The sequence below is a fragment of the Leiobunum rupestre genome, chromosome 6 (genome assembly GCF_980474605.1).
Source record: "Leiobunum rupestre chromosome 6, qqLeiRupe1.1.hap1, whole genome shotgun sequence".
In the NCBI taxonomy this organism is placed as follows: domain Eukaryota; kingdom Metazoa; phylum Arthropoda; class Arachnida; order Opiliones; family Sclerosomatidae; genus Leiobunum; species Leiobunum rupestre.
In genome coordinates, this window is record NC_143389.1 from 33,480,169 (window position 1) to 33,494,961 (window position 14,793).

The following is a 14,793-nucleotide window of genomic DNA, read 5'->3' on the forward strand; positions in this document are numbered from 1 at the left end:
AAAAAGTGTGTGTGTGACAAAGGCGTTAATGTTGCAAAGTGTGTGTGTGACAAAGGCGTTTCTGTAGCAAACATTTTGCGGGGGTTCGTTGTGGGGGTCACTGTGTAGTCCTTCGCAGCAGCTCGGTTGGCGACCGCTGTTGGCAAAATCGGGCCCTGATGTGAACCGACCGTAAGAAAACATGATTTAGTGATAATACTGAAATATATACCGTTTCGAATAAATACGAACTTAATGCAAATGTCAAAACGTCGTACCTTTTTATATTGATAGGCTTAAAGGAGAATAAACTAATCTGTTCGATGGTGAATAGACCAATTTGACGTTTTTGCCGTTCTTCTATTCCTACTGCCTTGTGTAAGATTTGGATGCGTATGCCTTTTACCATAATGTCCCCATAAGCTAAGGTCTAGGACAAATTTTTGACGATCACATAACCGTTATTAAGAGGTAGGTATTCAAAATCTGTACCTCCTAGTGGCTACGTCGTCAACTACGCATTTCTGAAATAAATTTCCCGAAATGCATGATGAATGCGCGCAAGCCGTGCGCGAACGTTTTTAAACATAGAACAACGCGGGAATAATCTCCGCCGCGAGCCCTTAGCACCGTAGCCAAGACTTATTCGAAATTTTATCGCTTTAAAACTTAAAATTAACCCTTATCTTTGCAAAATGATTCATCAGAACCTAAAGCTGGCTATTAGAAATAAGAGTTGTGTTTCTGAAGGTATTTATTTTTCAAATTTGAGATTTAGAGGTGTTTTGGGTGGCATTTATCAACCCGAGCGTGGCTGCTCTACCAAATAAGATAATATTTTAGTTGTAGAAATTTTCTTCTCGCGTGGACAAAGACGTAAACATGGGACTCTATGCTAGACCTTTACTTATGGGGACCTTATGATAGGATTATGCTTTTACGTTACTTCGAGCTTAGTCGAAGATAATTCGTCAAAATAATTCGAGTGTACCGGAGCGCAGATTAGTATGAAATATGTATTTGAAATTAAAGGGACGATAACCCTAGCAGGTAAGGTCGAACGTGCAGCAACCGTCTAGAACGTGGTATTAAAGTCTGATGCAGCGTGACCAAACCATTGGAATTTCCCAAATAATTTATACTCCTTTAAGAAACAAGCAATCTTTCATCTAAAAACGCACTTGCATATTAAATCAACTGCTTACTTACATTTTCCCAAAGCGGAATATTTTTACGTTTCAATCAGAATATAGAAAAGGCACTTCACTTCGCCCCCTGTTGGTGAATGCTTCAAACTTAATATTTTAAGGAAGAAAATTCTTCTTATCGGAACAGGCGAAGCTACAAAAATTCAGAAAAATATCTAAAAAAAAATTATGGAATTGACGAAACATCATTAAGAAAATTGGCGAAATATCTTTAAGAAAATTGACGAAACATCTTTAAGAAAATTGACGAAACATCTTTAAGAAAATTAACAAAACATCTTTAGTAAAATTGACGAAAAATCTTCAAGAAAATTGACGAAATATCTTTAAGGAAAATTGACGAAACATCGTTAAGAAAATTGACGAAACACCTTTAAAAGAATTTACGAAACAGAAATATCATTGTGAAAAACCCAAAATAAAAATCTTTATGAAAAATTTAGTAAATACATCTATGAAAAATGAAGAAATATCATTAAAAAAATTAAATAAATATCGCCATAAAAAATCAAGAAATATCGTTATAAAATATCAAGAAATATCGTCATGAAAAATTGAGAAAAGTACCGAAACCAAATCCTAGAAATATCGCTTGGAAAATTGGACAAAAAAGTCAGAAACGAATGTAGAAAAGGCTAAAACAATCGTGTCGATAAAAGTGATCTTGGTGCAATATCGGAAACTGGGCTACATTCCCCGTTTTCCTTATTTCCAGAGACGCGATTCTCCAAATGAATTGGAAAAAATGTAATCTTCAGCTATTACTTGGCTCTCTATCCTCGGAAGCCGTTACGCGGGGCAAAGTAGGAAGTAGCGCCGACGCCTCGGGTAATATATTAGGACACGCGGGGACCTGATATCCGAGCGAGCTTAGACTTGTCAATAGCGATTTCCCAGGAAACTGCTCGGAATAATGCCCCGCGAAGGAGGCTGCCCAGAAAATGGAGGTCGTACGGAAAGGAGGCCAATGTTAAGAGGGAAGGGGCTGCTAACAAATATTTTCCTTTGAGTGATTGCTTTATTTCCCGGGAGATGGCGCGCCAATGCGAGCCTTGATTTACAGTCTGATATAAGACGAGGATTAGGGCTCCAAAAACAGAGCTGGCCGCTACGGGCCCGCGAGCGACGAGACCGAAGCTAGTGCTTAGTTTTACAAAAGGGACCGAGCGAGAAATCCCCGACACTCAGACGCGAAAGCCATCCGTGCAAAAATGGATCACTGCGAATGAATAATGAATTTTTAGTCGCCATCGCCACCAGCCTCTCTCTATCTCTCTCTCTCTCTCTCTCTCTCTCTCTCTCGATACCTCTGTATTTCACCGCGCTGACTTCGCGGATATCGAGAGCGCTATATTCGTGGCATCTTGGGATGGAGATGACATCGAGGCCGGATGCGCTATCTTTATTAACTCGATTTAAATCTTCGGAGGCCTTTTCATATTCGAATCACGAACGAAAGCAAAACGAATTTCTTACGAAGTATACTCGAGTACATCACGATCGAGGTAGGAAAACCCTTTGGTAGTCGCTAAGCTTGCCATTATTTGGACGCCAGGAACAAAATTGAAACGGAATCGGAATACAATTTAACGCGAGAACATCTGATAACGTTTCAGTCAAACAAACGCCGTAAAACGCTATTGTCACTTTCGTCGAATAAATCTGGTTTTCCCAATGACAATTAGTCACGGTTCTCGCTATATGAATCGTTGTACAACAACCCAGGTGGTACAGAGGAGTCGCGAAGTAGACGGTATAGGATCAGGTCGGTTTTTCCGACTACAGTCGACTCTTGTCTGACCTTTAAAAATACAATTATTTTTGGTACAATCTTCTTACTCAGAGCCGTCTGTAGACTGGTGGACTGGGAAACTGGAACTCCTACGAACATGTTCTGTAAAAAATTCTGCGGCCATTTTTGGTCAAAACGGTTTAAACATCAGCGTTGGCCGTCTTCAGAATTTCTAGTTTGAAAAGGTAACGCTTTTGGTGACGTCCTTATAAAATTCCTATAATTACATTGCCACTGTTATATGGCGACTGTAGAGCTACTGTTATAATTAATTAGTGATTAAACAACTAACTTACTTTACGCTTGTCAAAAAAAGAAGAATTTCAGCAGGCTAAAAGTATCGGCCAACATAATTTAACACAGGGTAGGACATGCCAACAAAATTTCGAGTATTGAATGGACAGAACCCCCGATCTGGTTTAGAACTGGTTTCCCGACCAAAAAGGGTAGCAGTCGGGCCGACTACTTTGTGCTACATGGCAAATATCACTGTCAAGAGATGGGAGGAAGCCGTTCAAATTATCGGGGCCCGTGCAGGCTGGGAGGGCCCGGGTTTGGGCAACCGAAGAACCCTTCTCCCCGAAAACCTATAGCTCTCTTACCAAAATGGGAGTCTTACTTAAGTCGCCAATTAGTCTCAATGTAGGAACAAGGATTTTTAAGATTTATGTAAGCATAAAAATCTGAGACCAAAATTGTGGCTCCTAAATAAAATTTATTTTACTCTCACTAAAAGAGTTTTATTATTATATATTTAAATGAAAATCATCATTATTTGGGAAGACCCATTTATGGGGACTTGAAAGAAGGTTAATTGAGAATTGATTAAGATTTACAATATTAGATTAAAATAAGAGTCATTTAAGACTTTAGTCTCATATGGGGAGACTCATTTTTGGGGACTTGAAAGAAGATTAATTGAGAATTAATTATGGGTTACAATTTTAGATGAAAATAAGAGTCATTTAAGACTTCACTTTAGTCTCATATGGGGAGTCTCATTTTTGGGGACTGAAAGAGGCTTATTTCAGAGCTGATTATAGAGGTAACGATTTGAAGTTAAAATAAAAGTAATCGTAAATTTCATGAAGAACTTTCGACTGGATCCTCTTATCTAGCTATTTTTTTTAGTGTTCTCTAAAATGAGTTTCGCTCTCGTGCGGCGCAGTGAGGCGCCAAATATATAAATACATTTAGTTTGTTCCAAACAATACCCCAAATATTTCATTTGTTCTACTGTACTATACTTCTGAATTATACTCATCTTCATGAGTTCTACTATAATGGCCCCTTAAGTTTAATATTAAATAGGTAATATAAAATTTGAAGAAAATTGAAAACTTACAAATAGCTCGTATGGGTACGAGCTATTTGTAAGTTTTTAATTTTCTTAAAAATTTTTAGGGTTTAGCTTTTTTATCCCTTTTCATAATGGACTAATCTACTTATTCGCTAATATTTTCATCCTTTGCATTCCAGTCCGTATTTGATTCCTTTTAACGAGTCTTCTTTTAGGTTAGCTTAAAGAAACCTAAATAAGACTTGATTGTATCTACTTTATTTCGGGATTTATTATGTGTATTTAATAAGTCTTTTTGAGGTTTTATTTTTGAACGCTATTTTTCGTAAGGGTTATCTCCAATAATAAAGGTCCTCTTCGGGCCGGATTTATTGTTTTTAGTATGGCCCGGGCCCGGTCTCGACAGTTCTGCAGGTGTTTTGTTAATTCAATAAAAATTAGGGACATTTATTTTCACAGTACCCAGTTGTAGAAAACAACCAAAGGGATTAGTCTATTCTTATAAGAAGTTCTTAATTGTTCTCAAACTATCTCCAGATGTCTTATTTCATTATGATCAGATCGGCCCTAACGCTGATTAGTTTTTATGGAAGCTAAGTACGTTGATGGCAATGGAGCTATAGACAGTCCAAATTTTTGCATAAATTAATTCCCACTTTTACTCAACACAATTAAGGTTCCAATTTTATTAATTACCAGATACCCTACCAGATATTTTACTTCAGATTGGTCCGAAAATAGTCTCTGATTAGTTCTTATTGGACTTAAATACGTTCTTGTGGATGGAGTCTGTCATACGTAAGCAGCGATTGTAGCGGATGATTTTGGAAATTCACTCCGATTTTCTTACAGTCACCCTACAGTAGATTTCCTTTTAAAAATTACTCAGTTATTGGGATTTTTTAAACAAACCATATCTTATTGATAGCGCAAATATTCTATTTATAATATAGCTATATTTTTAAATACAATATCTTTACGTAGGTCATCTTAGTTAATAATAATAATAATAATCAGCTAGGGTAATACCCAAGGCACCACCTTAGGCCTAAGTCATCAAGCGACTTTTACAAAGCATTCTTTTCTCGCTTAGAGTTGGTATAAGTAAAATTTATTGCCTAGTATTTAATGATAACAGTGTTGCCGCTCATGGATTGATCAAACTGGTGATGTCCTCATTTTGGAGGAAATAAAGTACGTAGCCTATGTAAGAAATCTGGAGTTCGTCTATAAATAAGGTTCTCGCGGTACCGATTTGTGGTCGTTTAAATTCGGGATCCGCCCAGATTCGGCAGTGTTGAGGCCAAAAATATATTTCTTTAAAAAAGGTTTGTTGCTCGTAAAGGTGGAACGTGAGATTTTGCTTTCTGATGCTGTGTTTTTTTTATTTTCAACACGCTCCAAACACCCTCCCCTTTGGCCCTCCCCCTAGACCTTCTTTCGCTTTTAAATGTATCAAAAATTAAATTGAATATTTTAAAATGAACAGCTGGTGCCTCTCGCTCGATACGCAAACCGAAAGGAATATTTTCTGCCAAGAGTTACAAATGAGGAGATTTTTCCCACGTTAATTAGAGTGCGAGGATTAAAATTTTCTGACCACCTTGAAAGCAACGACTACTACTACTACTTTTCAAAGTTGCATATTTAAAAAACTAGGAGTGATTGGCGCTGATTGCGTTAATCAATCTGCGGGTGTTAGCGGATGATTTTCTTAATTAGGTTCTGCTCGTTTTGATACCTATTAACACTGGTAGCCAATATGCTTTTTTAAAGATTGTAGGCCAATACGGGTGGCAAAACCTAGTGGTTTCGTCTGATTTAAAAAAAACTTTTACTCAACTTGTTGGTCACATTAAAGGTGAATCACCATTTTTGCAAAACATCATCGGCCAATAAGTTTCGCAAACAGAGCTACTCGGTGTGAATGGTTAAAAATTTACGTGTTCGACACACAAAAGCTTTTGTTCGCCAAGTTTAAAAGACCGGCTGTTTATACAACCGAGGCTTAGCTCCAAATATTTAAATTCGATTTTTTTTATTCACATCCTATCGATAGAACCAAACTTTATCTTTTTAATGTAAATTAACACATTGAATAATAGTCGAGGGATTGTTAAAAGAATTAGGAGTAATTTTCGTGGAGCGTGCGAAAGAAAATTCAACGTGTAATGCAATGTGTTTCTTGAACTCGAGTAGAAAACGGACGGCTCTGACCAACAAAGTTGCACGTTGTGTTTTCTTCAAACGGATCAACCCGTGTTGTTCAACATAGTTTTGATACAGGCGTGGCTCCCAACAAACATTTTGATGTTGACCGGGCGAGCGAAGAGATCAAATCTTTCTTTTCATACAGCTTCATATATATATATATATATATATATATATATATATATATATATATAAATATATATATGTCGCGTGGAACTTTTTAACAAGTTGAATAAGACATAAATAGAGTTTATGCTAGCGTCTATAGTGGATATACCTATTACTTAATTATTAAATTAATTCAATTAATTAAAATTGTTTTGCCGACCGTAACAGTCGAAAACCACAGTCAGGGTACCATGAGATAGTTTTCGACCCAAGTTGAAAACTGTAGATTGCTATAGCGGACAAACATATGTATATATATATATATATATCTCTCTCTCTTTCTCTCTCTCTCTCTTCAGCGGTTTAAAGCCGCGCCTGTTTGACCAAACCTTTGATGTGTTTCGGGAAGCAAGCTCAAAAACTGCACTCACAAATAAAATTGGGCTAAAATAATTAATATAGTTTTACGAACCTTGGTCTAAAATGTTGACTCGTACGGATAAACAACATTTTAGATTGACTGGTACGATCCCATAGATGGCGATATAACCTTTATTTTAATAAGTTCCCTCCCACCAGAGGCAATATTATAACTAAAATAAATTACACGAGCATCTATCGTCGATGAGATTTGAAAACGGTGACAGGCAATTAAAAAAAAAAATTCCGCCATGGGAGCGAGAAAAATTGTAATTATGTCCGGCGGTCTTAAAAGTGTTTAATAAACAGTTCCGGCGACGAATTTTAAAATACCTGAAAGGAATTGGAAGGAGTCTGGGGATAGAGAATAAAATCCTGACAAGTAATTTTCCAAAAGTCCACGTTGTCCGCTCCAATTTATAGTCAAAATATTAATTTAAAAAGAAAAATTAGTTCCGCAGTTTTCGGGGGGAGAAAGGATGGTCGGTGGGACTGTCATCGTCGCTTAGAGCATCCGCTAGACGGCGTTTACCCGTTAGTCCCGCGGGCACGAGCGGGGGTGAGCGAAGCACCAATCAAAAATCCATAACATAAAATTGGCGAACCCGTAAACCTGGCAGCTAACACGTCCGCGGCATAATTCATACGCGGAGAGTTAATCCTTTTTCCCGGCTTCCAAGAACCTCCTTTCTTGATCAAACTGCTCTTGTTTGGGGAAGAGCCGCGTACCCTTATGCAAAGCAGCGACGAGAAGAGAGTAATTGCGTTGGGAGGTGTCCCGCTTTCGTTCTGTTCCAAATACTAAATTGGCGCTTTGACTTGGAGAAAAAGGCTTCCGGAGCCCTGAAGGGTGCCCCCCGTTTAAAATTGCAATGCTCCTTCAACTTCGCAAACGTCCTGCGCCCCTGAAAAGTGCCATGAACCATTCTGGGAACTGAAACTCGTGACCTTTGACATCCCAAATTATCTAAATAATACAACCACAGCCCATATCCTTTCGACCTAAACATATCCATTAATGCATTCAAATTAATATTATAATATTTATAATAATAATTTTTATTATTATTATTTTAATAATATAGTATTAATATTAATACTATAAAAATTATTATTATTTTATAGTATTATTATTAATACTATATAATAATAATAATTATTATTATTATATAGTATTAATAATGAAATGAAAATGAAATGAAAAATCTGTTTATTGTGCAAAGAAACAACACCTGTTACAGTATCAGCTAGTCGATACACATTAATAAATTATACAACATTAGATAATGATATAAGAATAGGGAAATGTCAGTGAAATGTAATTACAGTGAATGGCCTATATGTAATGGCCGGTAATATTTTCAGATCGGATATTTTACAGTTAAATATATCAACAACATTTGAATATTTGTTTGCGGTTTTTAAAATTCTGTTAATTGGGTTAAGATTACTTTTAGATGTTTTGAATAGTTGGAAATGTCTTATATAATAGTTAGGGACCAAAAAGTTGATCTTGCAAAGTAAATCCTCACTGGGGATCAGATTTTTAAACAATTTATATAGGAAAATAAGCTCGTATTTTTCGCGAGTTACATATAATTGATCAATTTGCAAGTCTTTTAGTAATTTATTGTAGTTGTAAATGTGGCATTTTAAAAATTCGTGTGTAAGTATTCTATAAATTTCTTTTGAACTGTTTCGACAATTAATCTTAAATATACGCTACAGCCTCCCCACGCCAAAGAACCGTACATTAGTTTAGAGCGAACTAAGCTTTTGTATAAAAGAATGAAATGAAATTTCGAATTGATTTTTTTAGTAAGTTTTAAAGAAACCCCTAACAGTCTTCTGCAGCCATTAACTCGGAAGTAAAGCCCTTTATCTAGATAGACTCCGAGGTCTTTAATGGAATCTTTGCGGGGTACAGTATCTCCGTTAATAATAATAATAATAATAATTTTTTAATATTAATAGTATCATAATAATTACAATAATGCAGAATTAATATTAATATTAAATATTATAACCATAATAATAATAATAATCCGCTAGGCTAATACCAAAGGCACCACCTAAGGCCTAAGTCATCAATCGACTTTTAAAGCCATTAAATAATAATATTAACACTACATTACTATTATAATAGCATTCATATTTTCATTTATACTTATTATAATATTAATTTATTTATGTAAACTGACATATTGTAGTAGTGGTGGTATGTTTTTGTTAAGATTAAAGATTAAATGTCTTCGACCAGTTAACGCGCAAACTTGAGGTAAATTTTTGTGGAGCGTGTGAAAGAAAGCATAACATGTTTGGCTTGTTTAAGGCGAAAACTTTGCTCACTAACAAAGTTGGGAAAAACATTTGTCCGGTGCGAATAGAATTACATTTTAAAATTTTACATAAAATAACGACTACAAATTAGGGAATTTTAATCCATATTAATGCCAACTAGAGCATATTTTTGAAATTCAGCTTTAGGATTTTATCTTCTTTGGCAAAACGTTAATAAAAAATAATCCTTGAATTAATCTAAACTACTAAGATAATAAAACTGATAAAATTTATCAAACTACGAAACGTACTAGAGGTCGGGGACGGTTAATCATTATCCATGATTAAATAGATTTTTTTCGGGGAAAAAATGAAAACAAAGAAATTTACCGGTTAATATTTCGGAAAATGATTAAAAAACATGTATTATTCGTAAAATTTGAACTTTTTATCGAAAAAAACGTCGTTTTTCCGATTAATTTTACAAATTTATCAAAAAATTAATCGGATAATACAGAAATATAAATTACTTGATCAAAACGTTTGACGAATAATTTTGAGAGCTTTATCTATTGAATAAAAGTTAACCATCCCCGACCTCTAAAACGTACATTGCGAATTTACTGAAAAAAATTAGGTTAAATATGCACAAATTCGTGAAAGAGAACTGCGCGAAGCGACAACTTTCGAGCCGACCATCACTATAAAACGGCGGCTTACATTTATGATATATCGAGCATAGGCGAGATGAAAAATATAATCTAAACATAGAGGACGGCACCGTCGCTGCTGGCCCGAAAGTAATCTGCATAATTAGTAAGCAAAGCAATTCCAGTGAGTTTAATGCATTTTTTAGAGGTAAGCCAGGGGATAGATAACATTTTATATAAACGCGTAGCGGAGTGGAAGTAGAAATTTGCGAAGAGCTCGAGGCTCAGTTGATCCCGAAGAATACTAGTCTAAAGTAAATATTTGCCAAACGCCCGCGATATTTTCATTTTGATTTCTGGGCTAACAGTTTAAAAGGTGATTACGGTTTTTATCTGTTTTTTTTTTTAAATCATTGACAAAGAGGGCTAAAGTCATAAACCGTTTGATCATTTAAACTAAACACTATGTTGACTTCTCCAATAATATTTCTATTTATATCCGCGCAATTAATTCAATAATAAAAAAAACTTGTTTAAAACCAGTGGCGGTTTCTCTTATTTAACACGTCCGTCGTTTTATGACTGATGTTTAGGGGATATTTTATTTGATAAATTATAATGAGCCCCATTTCGATTTAGTCAAAATAAGTAAATAAAAGAAAAGGTTACGTTTATCAACAGAGACTATAGAAAGTGAAGTATTTATTGAAGAAATTATTTCGCCGGGTAAACTGTAATCAAATTTAAATATTTTCGCGCTGCAGCTTCGATAGGGGGCGATACTTTACGGGATCTTTTTCGTGTAATACGGAAAAACATCAAAGGGGTTTTCTCGGGTTCATTTGCTCTAAAACATTTTTCAAACTTTTCGTCAGAAATAGAACTAGAGTGAAATGTCTTTTAAAAAAAATTTAGGAAATTTTTTTACAATAAAAACGTGTTTAAAACAGTTAACGTTATTTTGGTGTCGATTATGAGGTTTTACCTTTTGCGTGTTACTAATAGACAGGGTGTATGAGAAATCGATATAATTGTGTTTTCTGTTTGATGAAGTAGGTCTTAGGTTATAAATGAGCTAATTATGTTGAAGAACAGGGTGATGGGATAATTGTTCTTCGTGAACAGAATGATCAAAACAAAAATAACTCAGGCTATCCATTAAAACATTTATACAATCCTAAAGAAGCAAAAACAGTTTTGGTACGAATTTGAAATTATCACTTCAGGTTGATCTTTTAGACATTTTTTTCCTCGTCAATTTCTTGTTATTGCTGTTTATTTTCAAAATGACGCATTGGTCAATTGACATCGGTTCAAAGTAACTGGGATCTAAAATGTGCTAGTGCACACTTGTCTAATTCGAACCAAGTTTCTAAATCTAACGATTGTCCAGGTACTTTTTAAATGACCTTGAAAACATCATTCAAGGTCATTGAAATTGTCTTTGTCCAAGAACTCCTAGCGCAATTTATTAGCCCTGGATATTTTTTAGTGAACACTCTAAAGGGCGCTATACCCAAGATACCGAACGCATCAGACAAGGGCTCACGCGCACTCAAATGTCCGTGACATCTTGTTTCTTCCTTCGACATTTTCTGTCGGGGACATTTCAGAAACTGTCGGAAATGAAATGGCTCTATTCGCCTCACGTACGAAATGAATCGGACGGAGCCCTTCCCCAATCATCAAAACTTGTTTATTTGAAACAAAAAGTTAAACGATTCGGAGCAAAAGGTCAAGCCGCCGACACCAGCAGCCAAATTGTTCGCTTTTCGAATGCGCCAATGTGAAACCACGTTTCGTATCTATTTTCTGATTTTAGTCCCAGAAGAGCGGGGGAAAATGAAGCCGTTTTAACGATCATTTTTAATGCCTTTTATATAGCTTCCTCGCTTAAAAAGATCTCCTATACTCGGATCCATCTTCGCTTTGCATAGAGCAAAAAAACTTCCTACGAGAGATCACGCGCCAAAGAATTTACACCCCAAGATTGGAAGCGGTACCTCATTCTATTTTCAATTACTCGTGTCTGCTCTCTAAAGGCAGGGCACTGTTTACTCGCTAATATCCGGTTCATTTGATTGTCCTTGACGGAAGTTGTCACGTCAACCCGCGAGAGCAGCGACCAATCATATTCCGACTTCCCATTCCCGGAGTGGAAATTATTTGACTTTAGCTTCCCGCGTATTGTAAAGCGGTATGGTAGTTTTCGTAGCTATAAAGAAGGTGTAGAAGGTGAATAATGGCAGTAAACGAATTTAGAAACGACGCGCTTTTCCTCTCGCTCTTGATTCTAGAAATATTTGTTTCGGGGCCAACTAGAAAGTCGTTCACCGAATAAACGAAGCCGCTATTTTTGAAAATAAAAATTTTTGTAGGATAACTCACGGAATATAAGCAGCACGATCGAAAAATTTACGAAAAATTCATCCAGTTAATATTACGACCCGGAAATAATTATTAAAGGTTAAATTTATTCACCTTGTTTCGCTCCAAAACGTCGACGACGCCATTTTAAACAAACCATGACAGGTAACACTGTATCACGGTAGTTTTGTAGTTGCGTGTATATTTAATTTGCATCTTTGTTGTGTTTAAAAATACCAAATCGCAACATATCGGTAATCATAATAAAATGTGATTTTTAATTTTGCACTTACTTCTCAATTTTTATCGGAATTATTTCAAAGAATAATAATTTAATATCGACTTAAACTCACAACCTTCAAGCACTATTACAATCATCGCCCAAGTTTTGGTACGGAAATAAGTCTATTGGACTATAAAATTAGCAATATCAGGAGTCAATGAACGCCCTTTGCTGAGAAGTATTGTAAGATTCAAAACTGGCCGTTTTAAAAATGGCGAGTTTTACCATAAACTACAGGATCAGAACTTTGAAGGATGAGCAACTAATATCAAGTTATTTGTAAAAGCAGTGCCTTTTTTCAACGCAGTGGCGTCATCTGCCGTTGCATATTGTAGCTGTAGCGTAAGCTCTTGCCTAACGGAATGGCGCTGGTTCAAATCCAGACATCTGCACTGAACACGCACCATATTTTATTTTGTAAATTATAAACACTTTTCGATTAAGTAATAATATCTATTTGTTACGGAAAACTCATGAGACTGTTGTACTATTTTACAAAAAAATTTAATAAATCTTAAAAACTTTAATCACGTTGTAATTGTATATATTTTAAAGTTTTTAAGATTTATTAAAATTTTTTGTAAAATAGTACAACAGTCTCATGAGTTTTCCGTAACAAATAGATATTATTACTTATTACTCCACCATGACAAAATTCAGTTCCACTTTTCGATTAATATTAATTTAGAATTAACACATCTGCATTACGTTTGTTTTTTTAGAGCCTACTCTGGCTATAAAATGTAACCTGTCACATTTGTTGCTAGGATCAAATCGAACTTTATTAAAGATCCAAATAGACTATAATATTTTGCATAATATTTTGTTAAAGGTAAAAGTGTTTAAAGGAGAGTTTGCTCGTATAAACCGGGCCTTCGGGCAACAGCTGCCAGATCCCTTTTAACTCGATACCAGTAACTTTGGTCCCTCCTTTCGAAATTTACGTTTATGCACATTTTTGATATTCCAATGTCGTCGTTGTCTTTAGAAGTATTGTTCTTTGCCATCCTTACACGACCGGTAGTTACCTTTAACGACCTACGCGGGCAGGTAGGGATGGTATAAAGGTTGGATCCTACTTGATATTCGGAGGAGGTCATTAATGGGGTTGTTGCGAAACATATAGCGCGGGCGGGGCGCCGCGAAAACTAACAAAATTACTCGCAACCATAAAAAGGCGGTCCTTCTTCGCTCTTTGTCCCGCGGAAAATAAAACTTTATATTCGCTTGTTCGATTTTACGCCACCAACCGAGGCTAGCTTTCAGTAAAGATGTTCAAAACTTAGAGCGTGGCAGGCTTTTTACAAGGCACTAGATAAGCTTAATTACGTTTCTCGGGCCGTATTTCGCCGTCTTCTTAAACTCTTTATTCTCGAGTATTAATATAATCTTTTGAAATTTTACTGGAATGAAATTTAAGAGCGGAAAATTTTAAACAATTTTATCGTCAGTTCAAAACGTCCCTCGATTCGTGGTCAAGGTCTTAGAGGATGAGGCTATTATTAGTTTGGAAAAATTGACCAGACCTTTCCCGAAAATAAACACAATCAGACGTTTATAAATATTTATATATTATTTTTATAATCAATATTCTTATAGGGTCAATGGAGGTAAGTGTAATCAGGGGGTAAGTGTGATCACCCCTTATTATTTCCCCAAATAATATTAGAACATAATATTTGATGAATGGATATTGAAATATACTTAATTGTACACATTTTGTATATTTTCAATATTAATTTGAATTAAATTTAGTTTTTAAAAATTTTAGTTGAAAAAATGTTATACTCTTCTACTCGTGTTTAGAGATTTTATGCCCAAAAGAAAAGTTCTGTAATTTTTTTTCTAACTGACAAACCGATTTTACATTTTGGTATTTTGTAGTCTGCTTAACCTTTTACCTGCTAGGAAAATTTGGTGTTTTTGCTAACATTTTGAGGTTTTCAAAATTTAATCTGAAAAAGGTCTTTCAAAATTTGCGGTGCGGGGTAAGTGTGACCACACGAAGATATTATTTTACAGCTATGAAAAAAATTGAGCTTTATTGGGACACCATATTTATCCGCTGTATGCAATTTCATTGCGATTGATCAAGGATTTCACAAGATCACAATTAACCAACCTTCCTATCACACTTGCCCCGCATTTTGGGGGTAAGTGTGACCACACGAAGATATTATTTTAGATCTACGAAA

General features: G+C 35.5%; 1 protein-coding gene across 6 annotated transcripts in view; it reads left to right on the forward strand.

Annotated features, from left to right (window-relative positions):
• Positions 1-14,793, forward strand: part of LOC149940642 (potassium voltage-gated channel protein Shaw-like) — a 208,664-nt gene that overhangs the window by 125,789 nt on the left and 68,082 nt on the right. Inside the window, exon 1 of one of the 6 annotated variants that reach the window (XM_090178087.1) lies at positions 3,145-3,164. The exons of the other annotated variants lie outside the window; for them this stretch is intronic. The gene's annotated coding sequence lies outside the window, so the exon portion shown is untranslated. Of the gene's footprint in view, positions 1-3,144; positions 3,165-14,793 lie in introns of those variants that run through there. 6 annotated transcript variants of the gene reach the window in all.